Raw genomic sequence first — 24,078 nt, forward strand, 5'->3', positions numbered from 1 at the left:
GGGCAGGCAGCCACAGAAACAGAAGAAGCTACAGAGGATGCAGGCACTGGGTTTTGGTGTCTGGACATGGAAGAATTGCAGGCCAATATCCACAAATGTATCCGTGAGGCTCTGGTCTTGAAACAAGGATGTGAGGACCCCAGGATGGCTGGTGAGGGACACTAAGTGGCTCAAAGAACTGAGAAAAAAATAAAAACATAGCAGCAATAGAGACCAGAGTCCGAGCCAGGACAAGGCCTGTCCCTCAGCCACCTGGCTGAAGGCATCATCATGACCTCAAGGAGGTAACTGGTGAGTCATACAGAACCACACTGTGCACTCTTCACCATGGTTTATATGCTCACAGTTCAGGCAATTGCTTAGAAAACTGCATATCGTTCACGCCCCTATGAATCACATTCCTCCTTTTGTTGTCTTTGTGAAGTCATCATAAAGTTCTGAGCGGAAGAATTCTTCCAGGGACTGCCAAGGAGTGACAGACACTGTAGCCAGGTGGGTTCAGCTCTCACTTTGCTCAGGATATGGGTGTCCAGTGGGGACAGATCAGGAAAATAGCCCCATACTAAATGGTGCCTGGACAAGGCCCATACACACTTGGATATGCTGTCCTGAACACAAGGCACAAGACACAACACGGGAGGACCTTTCATCTCATGTCTCTTACAGCCAGGGACTGAAGGTGTAGGACAGTAGGAGAAAATAGAGGTTCACATACAACACCCCAAGGACATCAAAGAAGGGTAGCTGCCAAGAGGTAGGAAGAACCAGATTCTTAAGGACTTATCCTTGGGGATTGATACCACCCCTGCCAGGCATCCACCTTTGGGGTGACTCAGAGCCAAGAAAACAAAGGCATGGGATAAGCCATGGAAAACAAATTCCTGCTGAGTAGCAAAGAGAGTGGCACCAACAAGTGGCACCATGTGAGTGACAAGAGCAAGCAAATGCTCACACAGGGACAGCTGGGTGTGCAGGGCCGTCACAGCTCCCCCTACCCCCACCACCTGAACACTACGAGACAAATGGGACTCCTGGTTTCTGCCCTCAACATGCTTATATTTGAGAGAGGCCACAGGACCAGCGAGTGCAGAGTCATGGCGAACTGTACACAACCTGGAGTCAGGAGACCCATGTTCTCACCCTGCTCTGTTGCCTCGGGGGCCCTGAAGCCCATCGCTAAGTGTTTTGGGCTCCAGTTTGCTCATCTGTCGAGAGAGAACCCTTCACACAGCTCCTAACCCTGTCTCTCAGACTGGCTAATCTCCAAGGGCCTGCCAGGTCCCACACACATGCTCTTGAGAGTCACATAGATATCAAAGCTCAAAATTAGCTCCTGGGAGTGGGAGCAAAGCTTCTGAGCCCCCAGCCCCTCTTGTGAGCACATACCTCAAGGCACATGCCCCCAACAGCCCAGAACTGACACATTTTTGATAGTTCCTGAGTACATGGATTTCCAGCCCTGGAAATGTTTGTTTTAACTTACCAGGAGAAAAGAATTTGGATTCTTTTTAAAATATATACAAAGGGAATACATTTGTATATTTTCAGATACAAAGTGGATGGGAAGAAAGGCTAAAGACTGTTCTTTTCCCTTAGCTCATGTGAGTGCTATTCCTCACGGTGAATTCTCCAAAGACCATGAATGGCAGAGATCTTTGAACTCCCTTCTAGCCTGTCTCGATGTGATAGCCTGGACATGGGCAGCTATCACGCCACCCTTCAGAACCGCAGCACTTCAATGACCACATCCTGCCATCATCACCCCCATGGAGGTCCAGCGCCCCTGCCCCACTGCCTACCTCTCCACCTGTGCCCACCTCTCCACCTACCCGCCCCTTGTCACACTGACAGATAAAATACAGGACTCCCAGTTAAATGCAAGTGTCAGATGGAGAACAAATAATATTTTAGTATAACATGTGCCTTCCTAGGCAGCACAACTGAAGCAGGCCCCTTCCAAGGATAGAAAAGTCCTCCTCTCTTCCTAAGTTTGTGTCCATAGAATCTCATCCAGTGGTCTTTCTGTCCCCTGGCTTCAAATGAAACCTGCCACTGCCTCTCTCTCAGGGTGAGGTGTGAAGACCGTGGCTTCCAAGGCCAATAGGCATGTAGGTAGTCATCCCATTCAGACGCCAATGGTTCTTAGTCAAAAAAGCTGCTTATGGCTGGAGTCAAAAACATGTCTAAGCGTGACTATCAGCCCCCATGCAGAAGAGTCTGGGGAGAGGGAGAAACAAGAAACAGATATTACCACAAAACACTCCAAGGGAAATCTCACTACAAAAAAAGAGGTTGTTGCCTGGTGATGGCTGGCAATGGGCCATGAAAACCTAGTTCTGAGTTTTAGACACAAGAGACAAGCCCAACGTGACACCCAGCCTGGATCCCATAGAGGTCACATGGACAAAACAGTACTTGAAGATCTTTGACCTGCCTAGGTGGGCAACTGGAGTGGAAGCTCCACAAGGGTACGAATGCTGTCTTTTGTTTTCCTCATCTCTATGGACTAGCCCATCTAGTCCAGGACTAGCCTCAGAGTGAGCATCCGATGATCTTAGGAAGACTGAATGAATGAGTGAACACATGAATGAATGCCTACATTCTCCAATATGTCCCAGAAAGTGTCAAGAGCTTTGTAACGCAAAAGGCTCTGAACAACTCAAATAAGAAACACAAACACGTGCAGTGAAAGGGCTAGGCCTGGATGGCCTGTGAGGTCATTGGCAATGTGGTGAGCCCTTGAGCCTGTCATACACAGGCAAATAACTTCACTGAAAGAATTTTAAACACTACCTCCAACACCCTAGCTCGGCATCTATGGTTGAAGCCACCATGCCCAGTCATGGTGATAACCCCAGAAGGGAAGGGTGCCGAGACGCCAAGAAACAAGAACTTGGAGAGGACAATGAGGACCAAATGACTGGGGAAATAAGGGATGAGTGGGTAGGAATCCAAAGAACAGAACAGGAAAAATAATTCAAGATCCAGCATTGCTTTCCAGGACACACACACTCACACACACGCAGACAAAGATTCCCCCCTTCCAGATCCACACTGCGTGCCTCCTGCCAGCCCCATCCCATCATCCTGTGACAGTGCTTCTTTGTGGAATAGAACAATAGGTACATTATGCCAACCTATAATTATCCTAGGAGAAGCGATGGCGAAGTCAAGGCATTATGTGAACACTGGAATACTGGATACCACCCCACCAGGAGCAAACAACAACAAAAACAACAACAATCCACAAAATCTCTAATGTAGATAAAGACTGAAAGCTGCCTAAGCCAGTGCCCTTTCACATTCATATGAGGGTGGGATTTTTTTCTTTTCACATGATTATTTAAGCATAAGGCCTTCTTTCTTGGAATTGATAGAGTATTGGGGGAAGCAGCTGAGAGGTTGGGTTTGTTTGTGTTTTTGTTTTTTTTCCCAATAAGGAGGCAGAAAGTAGACGAGGTCGTGAGCATGAGAAAGTGCCACTGCTAGGGTATGACACATAGAGCCCTCAAAGGTAGTTGAATCTGATTCTACTGAGTGAAATCATTTCATTAATAGAGATTCCCTCTCACTACTCCTGTGAAACTACTTTCCAGGGACGTTGGTATAAAATAGGCTGAGTCCTGGGAGGTGTCATGGAAGACAGAGACAAGAAATCAGAATATCTGAATTCTTATATCACAGCCACTAACTAGCTGTTTCCTTGATTTATTCAAGAGGTATGTGTTCCCTATCTGCCACATGCTAGGCATCAAGCTAGCAACAGAAGGAAAAAACAAAGCAGTAGTCACTTTCCTCTCGGAGCTTCAGCTTCCTACTGTGTAAAACGAGGGAGTCCCACAGCCCTGGACACACACACACACACACACTTCTAAATACAAGGTGCAGCCCCAGCCTCCCACAGGACCTGCCTATACAGGCCATGACTGAAGAAGGGGGAAACCTGCAGCTTCTAAAACTGCACAGAAGGCTGGGCACAGTGGCTCACACCTGTAATCCCAGCACTTTGGGAGGGCGAGGTAGGCAGACCACCTGAGATTGGGAGTTTGAGACCAGCCTGACCAACATGGAGAAACCCTGTCTCTACTAAAAATACAAAATTAGCCGGGCATGGTGGTAGGCAACTGTAATCCCAGCTACTCAGGAGGCTGAGGTAGGAGAATCACTTGAACCCAGGAGGCAGAGGTTGCGGTGATCTGAGATCACGCCATTGCACTCCAGCCTGGGCAACAAGAGTGAAACTCTATCTCCAAAAAAAAACTGCATGGAAGCCCAAACCCCCAGGGCAAATGGAACAGTCACAGCATGCCATGCACGCACAGGGTCAGAGCAAGAGTATGGCCAGGCGCGGTGGCTCACACCTGTAATTCCAGCACTTTGGGAGGCCGAGGTGGGCAGATCACTTGAGGTCAGGAGTTCAAGACCAGCCTGGCCAACAAGGTGAAATCCCATCTCTACTAAAAATACAAAAATCAGTTGGACTTTGTAGTGAGCGCCTGTAATCTCAGCTACTTGGGAGGCCTGGGTATTAGAATCGCTTGAACCTGGGAGGCGGAGGTTGCAGTGAGTTGAGATCGTGCCACTGCACTCTACCCTGGGTGACAGAGCAAGACTCTGTCTCAAAAATAAATAAATAAAATAACAAAGGTGTGAAAAATAGGATGGGCGTTTCCTAGCACATCTCTAGTTTCTGAGGGCTCTCTCTAATGGGGACCCTCCTCTTGAATTGTGGTCCCATGGGTTCCACCTCTTCTGGGATCCAGTCAGGGCTCCTTCCTTCATGCTCAGGCACCTTCAGCCTTGAAACTCCTTGGCCTCCTTTCCCTTCACCTTCCTGGTGAAACATAACAGAGGGTCTTCGAGACAATTCCTTTAAATCATCAAAGGGCCTATCTAGCAATGATCTAACTCCATTCCTTAACGTTTACTGAAAAGCTCCTCAAATACATGATCCTCCCCTCTACCCGTTCCCCTCAGCTCTTAGCCATCCTTCCTCAGATGCTACCTTTTCATAGGGACTAATTTCTTCCTTCTTGCCAAATCCAGTGGCCACCCGTGGGTGGTCCTGCTGCTCAACCAACGTATGACAGTATTAGCCATGCGCTCCTTGAAACACTCAGAGCCTTGATTCTACTCATTCATTTAGTTCCTCCCCAAAAGTTCCCTGAGCCCCTGCTAGGCAGTGGGGATTTGGCAATAAGACCCGGTCCTTAGTCCTCTGCTCATCTCTCCACACTCCACTCTTATGGCTCCAACTCTCACATCAGCAAAGGGCTTTCAAAGACTCAAAGCACCTCCACACTCATTACCTCTTGTAATAACAAAATTCAACTCTGCAAACTTTGCAAAACACTTTATATCGTAATCCTTTTTTCCCCACCCCCACTGGGCGAAAGAACCTATTCTTGCAACCAACACTATCCTGAAAATGTGGAAAACCTCTAATGGAAGTGCAACCAAGTGCTCCTGGAATTCGACATGCTTTTTTGTGTCCTTCCCACCCCTAGTTCTCCCCTCCCTGCCCACTCTCCCTTTGCACTTTGCTTGCCTACCTTACAGCAGAGTTCATTTTGTCGGTCTCTTCTAAGTGGTGGGCTCCTGGAGGGCTTCCAATGGGCTGATCTCTTTGTAGACTCCATATTACTCGGTGCTTCAATATTTGTTGAAACGCAGCAAGATCAGGGAGTAATTCAGCACCAACTGTTTACCTGATCCTGGAAACCTCATCTCTGCCCCCTCCTTTCCCCAGGAGAGTCTGCCCATTTGAAAACTGTTCCTGGGTTTATTTCTAGCATGGCCCTGGAGAGGGCTGCCCTACCCCGCAGGGTCAGGGAGGTGAGTTTTCTCTGACCTTGGGCACTGCAGAGCCCACCACCAGTCCACCCTGAAACCTCAAAGCAGGCCCACAGGGTAGATATCTAGGGACCTTGAAGCAAACATTTCACCTATTCAGGACACAAACTAAATGAGCTTGTGTCGCTTAGTAATTCTGTAACGTCTTACTTATGCCCTTGGGCAAACTCCTTAAAATATTTGTTTCTGTTTTCCCATCAATAAAATGAGAATTGAAGCACCTGTTTCTTAGGATTATTGTGAGGATTTGATGAATTAACACTAGGAAATGTGCCTAGCACTGTTTAATATGTGGCAGAGGCTCAATAAATACATTATTATTATTATTACTATTATTGACAGGTTAAAGGCCTGTGATGATACTGACTCCAGCATAACTCTGATACTGCCCCTTTGACTTGGCTAGTTTTGACAGAGGGCCCTTTGACAACACCTAAAAAACAAACCACTAAACTTTCAGTTTTTAAAAAAATATCAGGTAAGCTGGGTACAGTTGGCTCACGCCTGTAATCCCAGAACTTGGGGAGGCCAAGGCTAGAGGATGATAGGAGGATCTCTTGAGGCCAGTTTTTAACAACCAACTCTCCAGCGAACTAATCCATTCCTGCCAGAACAAATCCAGTCTTACAAGAGTATGAATATTAGAGCTACAAGGTACCGCCAAGAGATAGGGTTTTGCTTTGTTGATCAAGACCAGCCTGGTCAACATAGGAAGACCCCATCTCTACAACAAATTTAAAAATTAGCCAGGCTTGGTGGCACACACATAGTCATAGCTACTCAGGAGGCTGAGGCAGGAAGATCACTTGAGCCCTGGAGTTGGAGGCTGCAGTGAGTTATGATCACGCCACTGCATTCCAGACTGGGCGACAGAGCAAGAACCTGTCTCTAAAACAAAAACAACAACAACAAGAAGTAATGTGAGAAACAAATGCCCTCCCTCCCTCCCTGAGGGTCACCCCCAGCCTGACCTGATGGACGGGAAAAGATAAGCTCAGAGATGGGGTAAGGATAAGGTGGGAGTTAGGAATGGGGTAGAGGTCAGGGATGGACTGAGAACTAGGAAAGGGAAGGATCAAAGATGGACTGGAGGTCTGGAAGCAGGAAGAGAGAAATGGAGTAAGGGTCAGGGCTGGAGACCAGCAGAACCGAGGTGAAATTTAGGACCATCTGATGGACGGTCACATTAATAACTTTAATTTTTCACCACCAGCTCCCACTACAGCATCCAAACATCCTGCTCTGAAGGAGCGGGAGCGGGGACAGGGAAGAAGAAACCTTAACTGAGTGAACATTTTAAAACAAGCAGGACATTTCGAACTCAAATAGTAAGAGTCACTTTGCTGTCCAAATCCCACCAGTCCTTGGTGTAATACTACAAGTGGGACTTACAAGCAGGACCCGCAAGAAGGTTCTAATAACTAGCTCAGCTTGCAGGATGTAAAATGCCTGGCGAACTTTGCATTCCAAGGACAGGAGTTTTCCAAATTAAAATTTTAATAGTGTATGAAAATAGTTCGCCATTTACTCTTAGGATGAGGTAGTGTTTAGAAAGTCAGCCTGGAAATCCAGGCCAACATTTTCAGGGATGCCTCCTATTCTGGGAGGAGAAAAACCAGCTTGTTGCTTCCCTCCAGTAGCACGAAGCAGCAGGGAACCGGAAGGAGAGAGGGGTCTGAACAGCTTCTTCTACCAGGAAACCAGCCAAAGGTCTCCGGGCATGTAAGGACATCTGTTTTCAGAAGCTATGGTTTGGATTTTGGCATTCTTAGGAGTCTAGGAGCAATCCTACTAATTTGGGTTCTAGCCCCAACCATACTACCTACCTGCTGTGTGAACCCAGGCAAGTGATTTTACCTCTCTGAGCCTCTGTTTGCTCAACTGGCCCTCTAGACAACATTAACTTGGCAGTGCCTTGTAGCTCTAATATTCATACTCTCATAAGACTGGATTTGTTCTCACAGGAATGAACTAGTTCCCTGGAGAGTTGGTTGTTAAAACACCAGGGCCCCCTCGGGTTTCCCCATCTTCACACGTGTCTACTTTCCCTTTGACCTTCCCTGCCATGTTGTGATGCAGAAGGAAAGCCCTCGTCAGAGGACAGGGCCATGCCCTTGAACTTCTCAGCCTGCAGAACCATAAGCTAAATAAATCTCTTTTCTTTATAAATGATCCAGTTCCTGGTATTCCATTACAGCAACACAGACAGACACTCCCACATCATCGTCACACAGGGCTTGGGCTGCCTGGCCCTGGCCACTGCCTGCCAACACCAGGCCTGGTCCCTCCATCATCTAGGACCTTGGGGAACATGGCACCGGTGAAGGGCATGGGGGCTACCAGAAAGAGTGAGAAGTCAGCAGGTCAGCACGGCCACACAAGCCACCCTCTCCCAACCTATGTGCAGGCATGATGGCTCCCCTTCCACCAGCACTCCTGGGGCCACTACACCAGGGAGGAAAGAAGCTCCTGGGGAGGCCTGGTCACACCTGCCCTTCCTTTCAGAACCCTGCATGTGGCTGATGGCAGGTCCTCGGCAGCCTGGTGGAAGAGAAAGGGAAGGTGGCACTGGGCTCCACAGGCAGTGATTCTCAGCCCTGCTTGTCACTGGGAGCTGGTTCCTGGGTCCCACCCCAATCTCTTATGATTCCGTAGATCAGGAGGAGACCCAGGAACCCAACTTTTCAGTTAGCTCTCCAGGGAATATCAATGCAAACGGCCACTGACCACCCCTTGAGCACCCTGTGGATGAGAGGGTGGAACTAGAGGTTCTAGAAGCAAGTGCTTGAGTCCCCTCACTAGCTGAATGACTCTGGGCAGTTTACATCTCCTTTCAAACCCTCAGCTGCCCATCTGAGAAATGGGGATATAAAAGTGTCTGCTTCTTGGAGTTATTTAGAGAAATACACGAGAAAAAGGATGGAAAGCACTTAGCACTGTGCCTGTACATGTTGAGAATCTATAAGAGAAGATCCCCTCTTACTATTCAGGGGTGACTTGTACAAATGTCTTCTTCCATAGCAATCCCTTACTAAACTGGAGCATTTCATAGGGAAGATGCGAATAAGGGCAATGAAGCCTCAGATACAGAGGGAAGCAGAGTGCTGAGACACCTCCGTGCCCTCCCGCAACATCCCAACACTGTGGTCCAGCAATACACCCGCCCCATCCCTCCAACTCAGAACATGCTCCTTGACGTGCCTGAACCCAGGCTAAATGGGAGCACACCTATAGTGGGGGTTCCCCTGTCAGAGATATGCACTGCAAGGGCCTGCGGTCCAGGACAAAGTGGAAGGAAGAGAGGGCAGGAGAATGTGAATCACATTCATGCCAGGGTGTGTTCTAATACGTCAGCAAATGTGTACCAAGCTTCCGGGCTGCAGAGGAAGGTGGGCGTGTGTGGGGTTAGTGACTTGAAGGGAAAGAGGGGCATGAAAAAGAAGGGGGTGAAGAGTTAGAACTGGTGCAGCAGCTGGGTCTCACACACAAATGGCATGACTCTACTTCACAGGAGCTACTCAGAAAAGGAAAAGAAAAACTAACTCTAAGAAACAAAGATCTGCCTCCAAATCCAAGAATGGCAGTAGAAAATAGAGTCCCCCACCCAGCAAGCACCCACATCACGTTTCATCAGAAGAACTCTCTATTCTCAGCCAGGCCTGGCACACTGCCTTGACCTTCCCGATCCTGGAGCTGGGCCCTGGGCTCAGAAGACCCCAGACTGTCATTGCTGGAAACAGAATCATTGCAGATATAGTTAGTTAAGATGAAGTCATACTGGAATAGAGTAAGCCCTAATCTTACAGGACTAGTGAGTTAGTCCATTTGTATTACTATAAAGGAATGCCTAAGACTTGGTAATTTGTAAAGAAAAGAGGTATATTTCACAGTTCTGCAGGCTGTACAGGAACCATGGTGCCGGCATCTGCTTCTGGTGAGGCTTCAGGAAGCTACAATCATGGCGGAAGGTGAAAAGGAGAGCAGGCGTGTCACATGGTGAGAGCAAGACCAAGGCAGCAAGGGTGGGAAGTCCCAGACTTTCAAACAACCAGATCTTGTGTGAACTAACTGGGTGAAAACTCACTCATCACCAAGGGGATGGTGCTAAGCCATTCATGAGAGATCCACCCTCATGATCTAATAATCTCCCACCAGGCCTCACCTCCAACATTGGGAATCACATTTCAGCATGAGCTTTGCAGGGGACAAACATTCAAATCATATCAATTAGTGTCCTTATAAAAAACGGAAGTTTGCCCCATGAAGGAAGAGATTGAGGTGATGTGCCTACAAAGCAAGGAATACCAAAGATAAGACTGCCAGCCAAGCCCCAGAAGCCAGCAGAGAGGCCTGGAACAGATTCTTCCTCACAGCCCTCAGAAGGAACCAACCTTGCCAACACCTTGATCTTGGACTTTTAGCCTCCAGACTATGATAAAATAAACTTCTGTTAAGTTACCCAGTCTGTGGCACTTACAGCCACCCTAACAAACTAATACACCCAGAACCTTACTATCCTTCACCACACTGATCACCAATGAGGCAAGTCAGAAATTTCCAAAAAGTCTCCACATTTATTTTTCTACCCAATAAACCAGACATGATAGAGGAATTCAAATATAAACAAGACATAGGCCCTGCCTTCCAGAGCTCCTAGGCATACAAATGTTAGTCACTTTACACTTTGCAAAACACTTTCACATATATTGTCTCTTGTAGATCCCCCCATCTCACATTGAGATGGGAAGGGCAAGCTGTAGGTTATTCCCATTCTGCAGATGAGAACAATGAGTTTTGGAGAGTTGGTGGCTTGCTCCAGGGCACCCAGCCCTGGAGCGGCAGAGAGAGAGCTGCAGTAAAGTCTTGAGTCCAAGACAACATTGGTGTGGCTGTTTTCTTTCAGTCTGTCTTGCTGCCTCTCCTGCCGTCTTGGAACCTCTTGCCTCCTTCAAACAGAAGCCCCTGCACTGAGGTCTCTTGTATCTAAGATCTGCCCCAAGTGAGCTCCAGGAGGCAAGGAGGGAGGCCAGCCATGTTAAAGACCAAGTTAAAGACCAAAGTGGCTGCAGCACCATGAGATACCAGTGCAGTCCCCCCTTCTCTCATAGTCCCTTACCCTGAGGCCGCTCCCACCAGCCCCCCTTACCTTTTCCCCATCCCCACCCCAGGCCCCCAGCCTCTCCCATCCCACAGGCAGGGCAGGTTCCTGGTAACAGCATTGCCCAGTGTTGTCAAAATAGCGAGGAGCTGGAAAGAATTCCAGAATGAAATCTATGTGCCTCTGCAGCCTCCCAACTGACTGCCACTGTGGCAGCTAAACCCGCTAATGTGCTAAGCATTTTCTGGCAGGGCCAGGAGGCAGGGTTGGTATTTTGGGAGCTGGGAGGGGCTTGGAGGCAACATCCTCGGCAAGTCTGGGAAGGAGGTGGAGGCAGGGAGGCAAAGGGAACCGACCCAGAACACTTCCCATGACGTCACCGAGAGCCACCTGAGCTGCACCTCAGGATTCCTGAAACACTGCTGGCGGAGCAGAGAGTACGCTGGGCCCGGTGGGCAGGGCTCGGCAGGGCATGGAGGCTTCGCAGCTAGGCCTGGGGGGAGAGGGCGCTCTAGTATGCCACTTGTCATGTACACTTTTTCTGCTGACACAGAGCAGTGTGCAATGCGTCCGGGAGGCTGGGCAGCCCAGGGCTGGCCCAAGCTCTGTTTGCCTGAGTTGGCAGTGGCAGGGCCCATGGTGACCAAACAAAAGACGGGAAGCCAAACGCCCAGAGGCTGGCGGGTGAGGCTCCCTGAGAGGGCTCTGAGGATACAGGCACTGGCGAAGAAGGGCCAGGGGCTCATAGGGATAGGAATGGGGTTGGGGGCAATGGGAACTTGCAGGCAGGGTCCCCTCTGGTTTCCCAGACACACCGCATCGCCTCTGGGCATCAGCCTCTCCACACTGTCCTTGCTTTTCGGGGGCTCCTTCGAAAATGCTTCAAACCATGACACCAGGAAGGGGAGCAAACCACCAAATCTGAGATCCAAACAAGGTCCCAGCATTCCTTTGTCCCTGATGGGCTCGGCTCCAAATTCTGGGAGAAACCAGAGGGTTTTGAGAGAGTCAGGAGAGGGGTTCAGGGGACAAAAAATAGGGCTGGTGAAGAATTCCTTCCGGGAGCCGTCTGGTAGCAGGGAGTACTGTGGGTGGCAAGGCCCTGCTGCTCAGGTGAGGGGACATGGTGTCATTCTGGGAACAGATGAGCCAGTAAAACCCTGACAGGATTCAATCTGGAGGAAAAAAATCCCAGCTGATAGGAACTGCTGAGCGCTTGCAGCTTTTAAAGCCCCTCTAGCAAAAGGATCTGCAAAAGCTTTGCAAACCTGACCACGCAGCCAGTCAGCCACTTCCCAGCCCACAGCAACGAGAGAGTTTTTGCTACATCAGAACAAACCCACTCACAAATATCTCATCCTGGCCTCCCCACCGGCACCCATTCCTTTTGGGTCTGTGTGCCTGCCTTCCTCAGAAATGACATTTTGTCAGAGCAGTGAGAGACAGTGTTGCAGGGGCCAAAGGCAGCCAGGGGGCTGGACTGCAACTAGGCTCCCCTGCTCACTAGCAGCTGACCCCAGGCAGGGCACTTAACCTTTATGAATCTCATTTTTTAATCTGCAAAAACGCAAATAATGAAGCTGCTCTTACAGAGTTGGTGAGAGGACTAAATGAGATGATGGATGCTGGGGCTCGAGTACAGAGATGAGGGGCTCCATGAGGGCTGGTCCCCCTCCTTCCCACCTTCCTCTCCAGGGCCCTCCGGCACCATAATCAGTGTGGGAAGGACGCAGAACAATGGGAGTTTAATTCAGAGGTTGGCGAGGCAAAGGCATACTTTAACAGAATTCTCTCTCGCCCAGTACATGGTTTCTTGTCCACCCCACCCACCTTTCCCCATCTCTACCGGCTGATAGTCTCTCAGCTAGTAGACCTTTTCTTGTTTAGCAGGGCCACTTTTTTTAAAAACTCCAGATGGGTACCCTCCATGTTTCAGTCAACGTGGCCCTGGATCACTCAACTGACTGTCATTTGAATGGTGCCCCCAGAGTGAGGCAATGGTGCAGCCCTCCTAAAGCCCTTCCTGAGTGTCCCTCCTTCATGAAGATGATTCTGAGGCTTCCCAGGCCTTCACCCTTCTTTGAAAGCCCATAGCAGTTCATATGCACTTCTCTTCTATGCTCACCAAACTCTGCCTTCATCATACTTGGGGGATGTGTGTGAGAGCAAGAGAGAGAGTCCAGCAGGGATTAGATCTGACTTCTACATTCTCTACAGTGCCTGGCACAATGCTAACACATTTGATGAGGCCAGAATTACCTTGATACCAAAACCAGTTAAAGACATTACCAAAAAGAACTTTTTCAATGTTTTAATTCTTACCTCATACCCTAGATAAAAATTAACTTGAGCCAGGTGTGGTTGCTGACACCTGTAATCCCAGCACTTTGGGAGGCTGAAGCAGACGGATCTCTTGAGACCAGGAATTTGAGACCAGCCTGGCCAACAAGGTGAAACCCCGTCTCTCAAAAAATATAAAAATTAGCTGGGCATGATGGCAGGCGCCTGTAAGTCCAGCTACTTGGGAGGCTGAGGAGAATCGCTTAACCGGGAAGGCAGATGTTGCAGTGAGCCGAGATCGCGCCACTGCACTCCAGCCTAGGCGACAGAGCGAGACTCCGTCTCCAAAAAAAAAAAAAAAAAAAAAAAAAAAAATTAACTCGACATGGATCATAGAGCTAAATGGAAGACTAAAACTTTCAAACTTCAGAAAGAAAACTTGGAAGAAACTTTTTCTAACCTTGGGTTAAGCAAAAATTTTCTTAAATAGGACATAAAATGCATGAGTCGTAAAGGAAAAAGATTGATACATTGGACTTCACCAACATTTTAAATGTCTACTCTTTGAAAGGCACTAATATGAAAATGAAAACACAAGCTACAGACTGAGAGAAAATATTTGCAAAACATATATCTGATAAAGGATGTTTAGTCAGAATATATAAAGAACTCCTAAAACTCAATAAGAAGAAGACAAATAACTCCATTTTTTTTAAGGTCAAAGAACTGAACAGACATTTCACAAAAGAAAAGATACAGATGGCCAAAAAGCACATAAAAAAAAAAGGTTCAACATTATTAGTTAGCAGGGAAATGCAATTAAAATCACAACGAGATACCGTTAAACATCTATTATAATGGCTAAAATTTAAAAGGCTGACAATGCCAAGCTCTGGCAAGGATATAGAATAATTACGACTCTTACACACTGCGTGTGGGAATGCTAACTGGTACAGCCACTTTGGAAAGCAGTTTGGCAATTTCTTTTAAAGTTAAATATACAATTATATTTTCATTTCTCCCAGAGATTTGCCCAAAAGAAATAAAAACATATGTCTACACAAAGACCTATAAATAGGAATATTCATAGCAGCTTTCTGCATAATGGCCAAAACTTGGGAACACCCAAGTGCTCATCAGTTGGTAAATGAATAAGCAAGTTGCCATGCAGCCACACAGTGGAACGCACCCATACCTGCAGTAACATGGATAAGTCTTAAACGCATGGTATCAGTTCCTATTGCTACTCTAACAAATTACTACAAACTCAGTAGCTTAAAACAACACAGATTTACTGTCTTACAGTTCTGGAGGTCAGAACGTCCAAAATCAGTCTCACTGGGCCAGCATCAAGGTCAGTTTCCTTATCTTTTTCAGCTCCTAGAAGCCACCTGCATTCCTTGACCCATGGCCCCTTCCTCCAAAGCCAGTTGTGTTGCATCTTCTGTCTAACTGCTTAAGGGAACAGGACTTTATCAAGGCACAGAGCCACAGCAAGTATGGGAAACATATAAGTAGTTCCATATTTCCAGGGTGTGTAATGTAACATTTCAAAGATAAGGAAACTGAGATTCAGAGAGATCCAGTATCTTACCCAAGGTCCAGGACACAGTGAAAATCATGTTCAACCCTAAGGCCTCTGAATCCAAATCCAGAGTCCATGTGAGCCCTCAGACTTCCCTGCCTTGACCGTGGATAGTCATCTCCACCTTGTCTCAGAGCCCTGCACTCCCACCCCAGTACACTGCGCCAGCAGCTAAGCCTGTGGAGCCAGGCAGAACCCTGGGCCTCCCTACCTCCCCACCCTGGGACCAACAGATTCCCAGCTCCAGCAGGATAACATCATAACCTTAATAAGATTGACATTTGCATCCTGTTTTATATTCATCAGCATTCTTACACTTACGTTATGTTATCTGGCCTTCTCCATCGTATGAGTCTAATGGTGCAGATATTCTCCACCCCATATTCTCCAACCCTCAGAAAGCTGAGGTACTTTCTTATACAGCAAGTGGGTAGAAGCCAAGATCAGAACCTTACCCCCAACCCACCCCTTGATACCAGAACAGCCTACTGACTCAGAACAAAACTCAGGCAAACCCCCCACCTAGCTGAGCTTCCCCTCCCTCATCTGCAGGATGGAAAACAGGGTAATACCTGCCCTGCCTATCCTGATACATCAGGCATAAATGGAAAAAAAAAAAAGGAAGTAGTATGTAAAAGCACTTCGGAAATGTTAAAATGCTATGCAAATTATAAGGAACGGTTCTGATTATACTCTCAAGAAATGTCACAAATTTTCTCCAAAAGTGAATAATTGTCATTACTTTTCAACTTCATCCCCTTGAAAAGCCAGTTTCTCCTCCTGTCATCTTTTATTTCTGGTTAAAGCAGAGACGTTCTACCCAACATTCCAACTGGAATCTCAAGATCAATCTTTAATTCCTCCTTCCAGCTTCACCCTTTCTGAAATCAAGAACAGGCAATTCTCTACTCCACCCACCATCTCATCCTCAGTTTCTCTTGCCATCTGCCCCCCTTTGAAGCTAGAAATCACCAGCAACCATTTTCATTCTTCATCCCTCTGGTCTCTCCTCAGTCAGAGCCAACCTACATGATGCAAAAGCACCACTCCAATCACCTCTCTCAGAGGCTCACAGCCCCGGGGGACAGCGTTCAGGGGTCCTCCAGGGGCTGCCCCAGTGAAGCTCTCCAGCTTGTCCCCCATGACTCACCAACCCAGGTAAGCCTAAATGGCCCTGTTTCCCAAAACTCAACTCTCTTCCCACTTTTATGGCCCCACTATATCTGGAACTCCCTTTCCCACTATTTAATTAGCTATGGGGGTAGGAAGAATCAAACTAGACCCCCAGCTCTTACATCAACCTAAATATATTCCAAGTGAATCAAAGAATTGTGGTTAATGGCTGGGCACGGTGGCTCACACCTGTAATCCCAGCACTTTAAGAGGCCAAGGCGGGTGGATCACCTGAGGTCAGAAGTTCGAGACCAGCCTGGCTGGGTAACATGGCAAAACCCCGTCTCAACTAAAAAAAATAATAATACAAAAATTAGCCAGGCATGGTGGCGCAAGCCGGTAGTCCCAGCTACTTAGGAGGCCAAGGCAGGAGAATTGCTTGAACCCACCCAGCAGATGGAGGTTTCAGTGAGCCAAGATTGCACCATTGCACTCCAGCCTGGGCAACAGAGCAAGACACCACCTCAAAACAAAAACCACACACACACAAAGAATTGAGGTTAAAAAAAAATCCAGATTATATAGATGAATATCTATCTGATAGCTGAATGGGGTTGGAATTTCTAGGCTACATAGCAATGGAGTAAATCAGAGGAGAATAAAATGAGTAATAGTTAACATTTACCTATTTTCACTTCTTTTAACTGGATATCCATATTTTAAAAGTAAACATACCCTTTACTTCATGTTGTACACAAAAAATAACAAAATGGATCATAGAATGAAAGAAATGCTAAAATTAGAAAAATTCCAGAAGAAGGCCAAGCACGGTGGCCTGTAATCCCAGCACTTTGGGAGGCCGAGGTGGGCAGATCACTTGAGGCCACGGGTTTGAAACCAGCCTGGCCAACATGGTGAAACCCCTATTAAAAATACAAAAATTAGCCGGGCATGGTGGTACACACATGTAATCCCAGCTATTCAAATGGCTGAGGCACAAGAATCCCTTGAACCCAGGAGTCAGAAGTTGCAGTGAGCAGAAATCGAGCCACTGCACTCCAGCTTGGGCAACAGAGTGAGACTCTGCCTCAAAAAAAAAAAACAAACTTCCAGAAGAAAACATGGGGAAAATCTTCATAACCTTGGTGTAGGCAAAGATTCTTAGGACACAGAAAATAAGAATCACAAAAGGGAAAAAATAACTTGGACTTCAAAATTAAAAATTACTGCTCTTCAAAAGACATTGTTATGCTGGGTGTGGTGGCTCATACCTGTAATCCCAGCAGACTGGGAGACCAAGGTGGGAGGATCATTTGAGACCAGGAATTCCAGACCAGCCTGGGAAACACAGAAAGACTCTATCTCTACAAAGAAGTTTATTAACCAGGTGTGGTGGCTCATGCCTGCCGTCCCAGCTACGTCGCAGGCTGAGGCGAGAGGATTGCTTGAGCCCACGAGTTCGAGGTTACAGTAAGCTTTGATCATGCCATTGCACTCCAGTGTGGGCAACAAAGACCTTGTCTCTAAAAAGATAAAAATTTAAAAATTAAAAAGACATTGTTTAAGATAGGAGATATGGTTGTACAACAATGGGAGTATAATTCACACCACTAAATACTCAACATGATTCAAATGGCATCTTTTATGTTACGTATATTTTACTACAATTTTTCTAAAAGATGTTGTTAAGAGGATGAATAGACAAGCCACAGATTGGGAGAAATGATTCATAGTACATATATGTACACAGTATAGTCATATAGTATATAGATACATGTATACACAGTACATATATAGCACATACATGTACATACATACATATATGACAAAGGATCTATATCCAGAATATATAAAGAACTCTAGCAATTTAGTAATAAGGCAAACAACACAACAAAAGATTTGAACTGACCCCACACAAAAGAAGATAGCCAATAAGCACGTGAAAATATGCTCAGCATCGTCAGTCATTAGGGAAATGCACACTAAAACTACAGCAAGCTACCATTCACACCCATTAAAATGGCTAAAATTCAAAAGACTGGTAATGTCACCTGCTGGTGAGAATATATAGCAACCAAAAGCACAGCCACTGCTGATGGGAATATGTAATGGTGCAACCACTTTAGAAAATAGTATGGTAGCTGCTTATTCTAAAAACATGCATTTACCATATGACTGAGAAGTTTCACTACTAAGTATTTATCCAAAAGAAATGGGGGGAAAAGGTATGTCAAAAAAGAGACATACACAGATGCTCATGGCAACTTTATTCATAATAGCCAAAAACTGGAAACAACCCAAATGTCCATCAACTGGTGAATGATTACAATATTTTGGAAAATTCATATGATGAAAAACTCAGCAAAAAAAAAGATGTTACTGCATTGGTATCAGGACTGAAAAAAAATAAAAATAAAAATTAGCTGCTAATGTACACAACAATGCGGATAAGACTTTTTTTAAAAAACGCCGAGTGAAATAAGCTGGATTCAAAAGAGTAGATAGTGGTCAGGCATGGTGGCTCACATCTATAATCCCAGCACTTTGGAAGGCCGGGGGTGAGTGGATTGCTTGAGCCCAGGAGTTCAAGACCAGCCTGGGCAACATGGGAAAACCCCATCTCTACTAAAAATACAAAAATTTAGCCAGGTGTGGTGATATGTACCTGTGGTCCCAGCTACTAGGGAGACTGAGGTGGGAGGATCACTTGAGCCCAGGAGGCAAAGGTTGCAGTGAGCTGAGATTGCACCACTACACTCCAACCTGGGCGACAAAGTGAGAACTTGTCTTATTAAAAAACAAAAGGTAGATAGTGTTTGATTGTGTTTACATGAACTCTTAGAATCAGCAAAATTAATCTACAGTTACAGAGACAGGGTGAGTACAAAGAGGCACTAAGGAACTTTTGGGGATAATAATAATATTCTGTTGTGGTTACATGGGTATACATATTTGTTAAAATTCATAGAACTATATACTTTGAATGAGTACATTTTATTGAATGTAAATTATACCACAGTTTTAAAAGAACTTTTTAGAAGTCAAGATGCAAACTGGGGAAAATATTTGCCACATGTATGACAAATTAATATTCTTAATATACAAAATATCATGCAAATTGATATAAAAAGCATTAAGACCTCAACAGGCAAATGGCCAAAAGACACAGAAAAGCCACAAAAGAGGAAATAAGAATATCTAATAAACAGGTTAAAATTAAAGCAATGAAATGCTGTATTTCACAAACCAAATGAGCAAATTTCACCTATCAAATGAGTTTTTTTGTTTTTGGTTTTTGCTTTGATGATAATTTTTGTTTTGTTTTTACTTTAATGATAATACTAGTATTGTAGGACAAGATGAGCACTCTTCTGGTAAAAATAGAAATTGATACATTTCTAGAACACAATTTGGAATACTATTATATAAGCTTTAGCAGGAACATTAAAGTTAAGACCCAAAACCTTAACAATTTTCAGATTATTTGACCCACTTCTAGAAACCTGTGCTAAGGAATAAACAAAGATGAACGATCAAAATTAGAGATTTACAGGCAAGAGTTTTCAGCCAGGCACTGTGGTTCACACCTATAATCCCAGCACTTTGGGAGGTCAAGCTGGGAGGATCACTTGAGGTCAGGAGTTCGAGACCAGCCTGGGCAACATGATGAAACTCCATCTCTACAAAAAAATTTAATAATTAGGCCAGGCACAGTGGCTCACTCCTGTAATTCCAGCACTTTGGGAGGCTGAGGCAGGCAGATCACTTGAGACCAGGAGTTCAAGACCAGCCTGGACAACATGATGAAACCCCATCTCTACCAAAAATACAAAAATTAGCCGAGTGTGGTGGCACATATGTTTGTAATCCCAGCTGCTTGGGAGGCCGAGGCATGAAAATCGCTTGAACCTGGGAGGCAGAGGTTGCAGTGAGCTGTGATCACGCCACTGTACTCCAGCCTGGGCAACAGAGTGAAACTCTATCTCAAAAAAAAAAAAAAAATTAGCGGGCGTGGTGGCATGCACGCTACTTGGGAGGCTGAGGTGGGAGGCAGAGCCTGGGAGGCAGAGTCTGCAGTGAGCTGAGGTCACACTACTGCACTCCAGCTTGGGAGACAGAGTGGGACTGTGTCTCAAAACAAGAAAAAACAAGTCTGGCCATGGCAGCTCAGTCCTATAATCCCAGCACTTAACAAGGTAGAGGCAGGAGGATAGCTTAAGCCCAGGAGTCCAAGACCTGCCTGGGCAACATAGCAAGACCCCATTCTCCACCAACAAAAGGGACAAAAAAGAATTTTTATTACTGACCTTGTTTCTAGCAAGAAACAATCTAGGATAAGCCACTAGGTTGAGTAAACGCTGGCATCAATATGATGAACTATCGAATATTGTCCATGGTACAAACTTAATAAATATTTCTCAAATATACTCAACGTATACACTACATAAGAACCTTAGAAAGGAGTGAGATGTGTAGATGACTTACACTTATGGGTAGAGGAACACATAAACAAATTGTTTCATTGCAGCAAATATTGGAAATCATCTAAATGTTCATCAAGAGAGGTGAAATTAGGCCGAGTGTACTTGCTCATGCCTGTAATCCCAGAGCTTTGGGAGACCAAGGCAGGAGGACTGCTCGAGGCCAGGAGTTCAAGACTAGACGGAGTAACATGGCGAGAGCTCATCTCCACTAAATTTTTTTTTTTAATTAGCCAGGCACTGTCGTGTGTACCTGTAGTCCTAGCTACTCAGAAGGCTAAAGTCAGAGGATCACTTGAGCCCAGGAGTTCAAGGCTGCAGTAAGCTATGACACGCCACTGCACTCCAGCCTGGGTGACAGAGTGAGATCTTGTATTGAAAAAAAGAGGTGAAATTAAATAAATCATGGTATGTCCACACAATGAAATGCTATGCATCTGTTAAAAACAGGCCAGATCTAATCTATGTCCTAGGCTGTGCGCAGTGGCTTGTAATCCCAGCACTTTGGGAGGCCAAGGTGGGTGGATCACCTGAGATCAGGAGTTCAAGATCAGCCTGGCCAACATGGTGAAACCCCATCTCTACTAAAAAATACAAAAAAATTAGCCGGGCGTGGTAGCACATGCCTGTAATCCCAGCTACTCGGGAGGCTGAGGTGGGAGGATCACTTGAACCTGGAAGCCAGTGGAGGTTGTGGTGAGCCAAGATTGCTCCACTGCATTCCAGCCTGGGCAACAAGAGTGAAACTCCATCTCAAAAAAATAAAATAAAATAATCTATGTCCTAGATTGTTAAAAAAATTTTAAAGGTGCAGAACAGGGCACTTGGAATGCTACTATTTGAAGGGAGAAAAAAATAAAAGGACAGATAAATATTTATGTTTATATAACATCACCAGAAAGATACAGAAGAAAAAACAAAACAGGTAAGTCTATACTGAAAGACTAGGGTCTGAGGATGTGAAAACAGGGGTGACAGAGATTTAGATTTACTTTTTGCTCTCAATTACTTTCCGTAGTGTTTAAATTTTTTACCATATACAGGTTTTTCTTTTTCAAAAAACACCACCAAAAACAAAAACACAGATTTTTTTTTTAGAAGGAAGGGGAGTGTTATGGATTGAGTTTCTTAGAAGGAAGGAGAGTATTATGAGTTGAGTTTTTTAGAAGGAAAGAGAGTGTTATACGTTGAATTATATCCCCTTTATATGTTGAAGTCCTAACCCCCCTACAGGTTGAACATCCCAAATTCACAAATCTGAAATGCAAAATCCTCCAAAATCCAAAACTTTTTGAGCATCAACATGACTCATGAAGATCTCACCCAATTTCCCAGAAGCCCTCGCTCCCATCAGACTAGAATCTTCTTTTGAGAGGCCTTTCCTTTTCTCATCCCTATTGCAACCAGTACAAAAAGCAAAACAGAAAGACACTAAAGCAAAACCAAAGTTTTAGTCACAAAAACCAAATGGGTTGGCGAGGGAAGGTGGTGGTTACAGGGAAGGTTTTAAGCTCACCAGGCCCGGTAGCTGAGGTTTCAAAATGGCAGCTAGCTGGACGCCATCTGGTCTAAATCTGCTCACCCAAACCTCCCTCCAAGGGATGTCCCTAATTACTAGCACAGCCAGCTGCCAACATGGAATCTGGGTCTCCCTTCTTTCAAACATTAGAGATGTGAGACCAGAAAGATTACTTCCCAATACCAGAGAAAAGGCTAAGAGGGAGGAACAAGGGGGAGAAGGAGACCTTCACTGCAGCATGCAAGGACATGGCGGACGCGTCCCATCCCATATCTCAGCTATTATGCATTCCCAACTGGCTTGGCCAACATCCAGAGAGACTCCAGGCTGGTGAGTCTGTGAATGTGAAGCAGAGATAAGCAAGGCGGCGAGGGGGAGCTCGCCCACTGTTATATATGGGCTGCAGCACTGCGTGGCGAGGAGTCAGGGGAATCTTCCATTTCCGAGACATTTCTGCACTCGATCCTGCTCCCCAAGACTAAGAATTCTTTCTTGGCTTCCTCCCACTCCCTGGAATGTAACTAAGCAGTTACCTTGAGAACAAGGAAAAATTGGGGGCTAGGGAGGTGTATGAGTGTTTTAATGTGTTAAAAATCACATTTACCCTGGATACTTGTTTGCAATAAAACAGAGAGTAGGAAACTCCATTCTTACCTTCATCTATGGGACAGGCACCCAGTGGCAATCATTGTGAGAAATAGGGAGAGGCTGATCTACGCTCAGGGAGCTCAGAAAATGCTATGCTTCCTTCCAGCTGTAGGGAAGCTGAGCCACTGGGGAAGAGTGGATGCATTTGGACAAACAGGAATGGATGGAAGGCTTTCTAGGAGAGGGGGCCACATGAGCAAAGCCTGAAGAAGGGGTGGTTCTTATCTAGCAATGAGGAAGTGTGAGGAGAGGCAAAGAAATATCTTCTAGAAGCTGAGGGATCAGGCACTGGAAGCTTATCTACCTTCTCCAACTCCAGAGTACCACCAAGGAGAGCAAAATCCAGAAACAAGGGGCACCTGCAAAGTGATGGAGGAAAGAGGAGGAAAGGAATGTCTGCCCCGAGCCCAGCCCCAGGGTCAGATGCCGGGAAAAATTCCTGGGATTATTTGGTGCTGTATGAGATGGATCTGGAGCCACCCTGGCTCGAAGAGGGATGTGGGTTTGGACTGGGGCTGCCAGGACTGGTCTGGGGCAAGCTAAGGACACTTTCACGTGTCCACACTTTTGTACTTGCTTTTCACCAGTATCTCCTTTCCCCCCTTCTCCTCCCTGTTCATGGAAATCCTTAAAAATCATCTCCTCTGGGAAGTTCTCCTGATGCTGTCATTCAGAATTAACCCACCACTCTTTATGCCGCTTCAACAAGTTGCTTGTATCTCTTCTTCCATTTACGTTTTCCTTTTTTTTTTTTTTTTTTTTTTGTTTGTTTGTTTGTTTTGAGACAGAGTCTCACTCTATCGCCCAGGCTGGAGTGCAATAGCGCCATCTTGGCTCACTGCAACCTCTGCCTCCCGGGTTCAGTTCAAGCCCTGCTCCTCCTCAGTCTCCCAAGCGGCTAGGATTACAGGCACCTGCCATCACCCCTGGCTAATTTTTGTATTTTTAGTAGAGATGGGGTTTCACCATGTTGGCCAGGCTGGTCTCGAACTCCCGAGCTCAAGTGATCCGCCTACTTCAGCCTCCCAAAGTGCTGGGATTACAGGCGTGAGCCACCACGACCGGCCTACGCTTTCCTATATGCCTTTTTTTTGTTGTTTTTTGAGATGGAGTCTCACTCTGTTGCCCAGGTTGGAGTGCAGTGGCTCAATCTTGGCTCACTGAAACCTCCACCTCCCGGATTCAAGCGATTCTCTTGCCTCAACCTCCCAAGTAGCTGAGACTACAGGCGCATGCCACCATGCCCAACTAATTTTTGTATTTTTAGTAGAGATGGGGTTTCACCATGTCGGCCAGGCTGGTCTTGAAGTCCTGACCTTAGGTGATCCACCTGTCTCAGCCTCCCAAAATTCTGGGATTACAGGCATGGGCCACCGTGCCCAGCCTATGCCTTGTCTTATAATTAGTCTCCCTCTCTTCTAAATGTAAACTCTCAGATGTCAAGAACTAGATCTTATACATCTTTCTGACCCCATCCCCTAGCACCAGCTCTTCCCCAGAG

The 24,078-nt window shown here is 46.1% G+C and overlaps 1 protein-coding gene and 1 long non-coding RNA gene across 4 annotated transcripts in view; one reads left to right on the plus strand and one right to left on the minus strand.

The window, feature by feature from the left end:
• Positions 1-24,078, minus strand: part of DPF3 (double PHD fingers 3) — a 276,138-nt gene that overhangs the window by 182,281 nt on the left and 69,779 nt on the right. The gene's annotated exons all lie outside the window — the stretch shown is intronic.
• Positions 469-1,881, plus strand: LOC129526523 (uncharacterized). The gene is made up of 2 exons (XR_008671184.1): positions 469-754; positions 1,597-1,881. It is a non-coding gene; the product is annotated as an uncharacterized lncRNA (long non-coding RNA).

The sequence above is a fragment of the Gorilla gorilla genome, chromosome 15 (genome assembly GCF_029281585.2).
Source record: "Gorilla gorilla gorilla isolate KB3781 chromosome 15, NHGRI_mGorGor1-v2.1_pri, whole genome shotgun sequence".
Taxonomy (NCBI): Eukaryota; Metazoa; Chordata; class Mammalia; order Primates; family Hominidae; genus Gorilla; species Gorilla gorilla.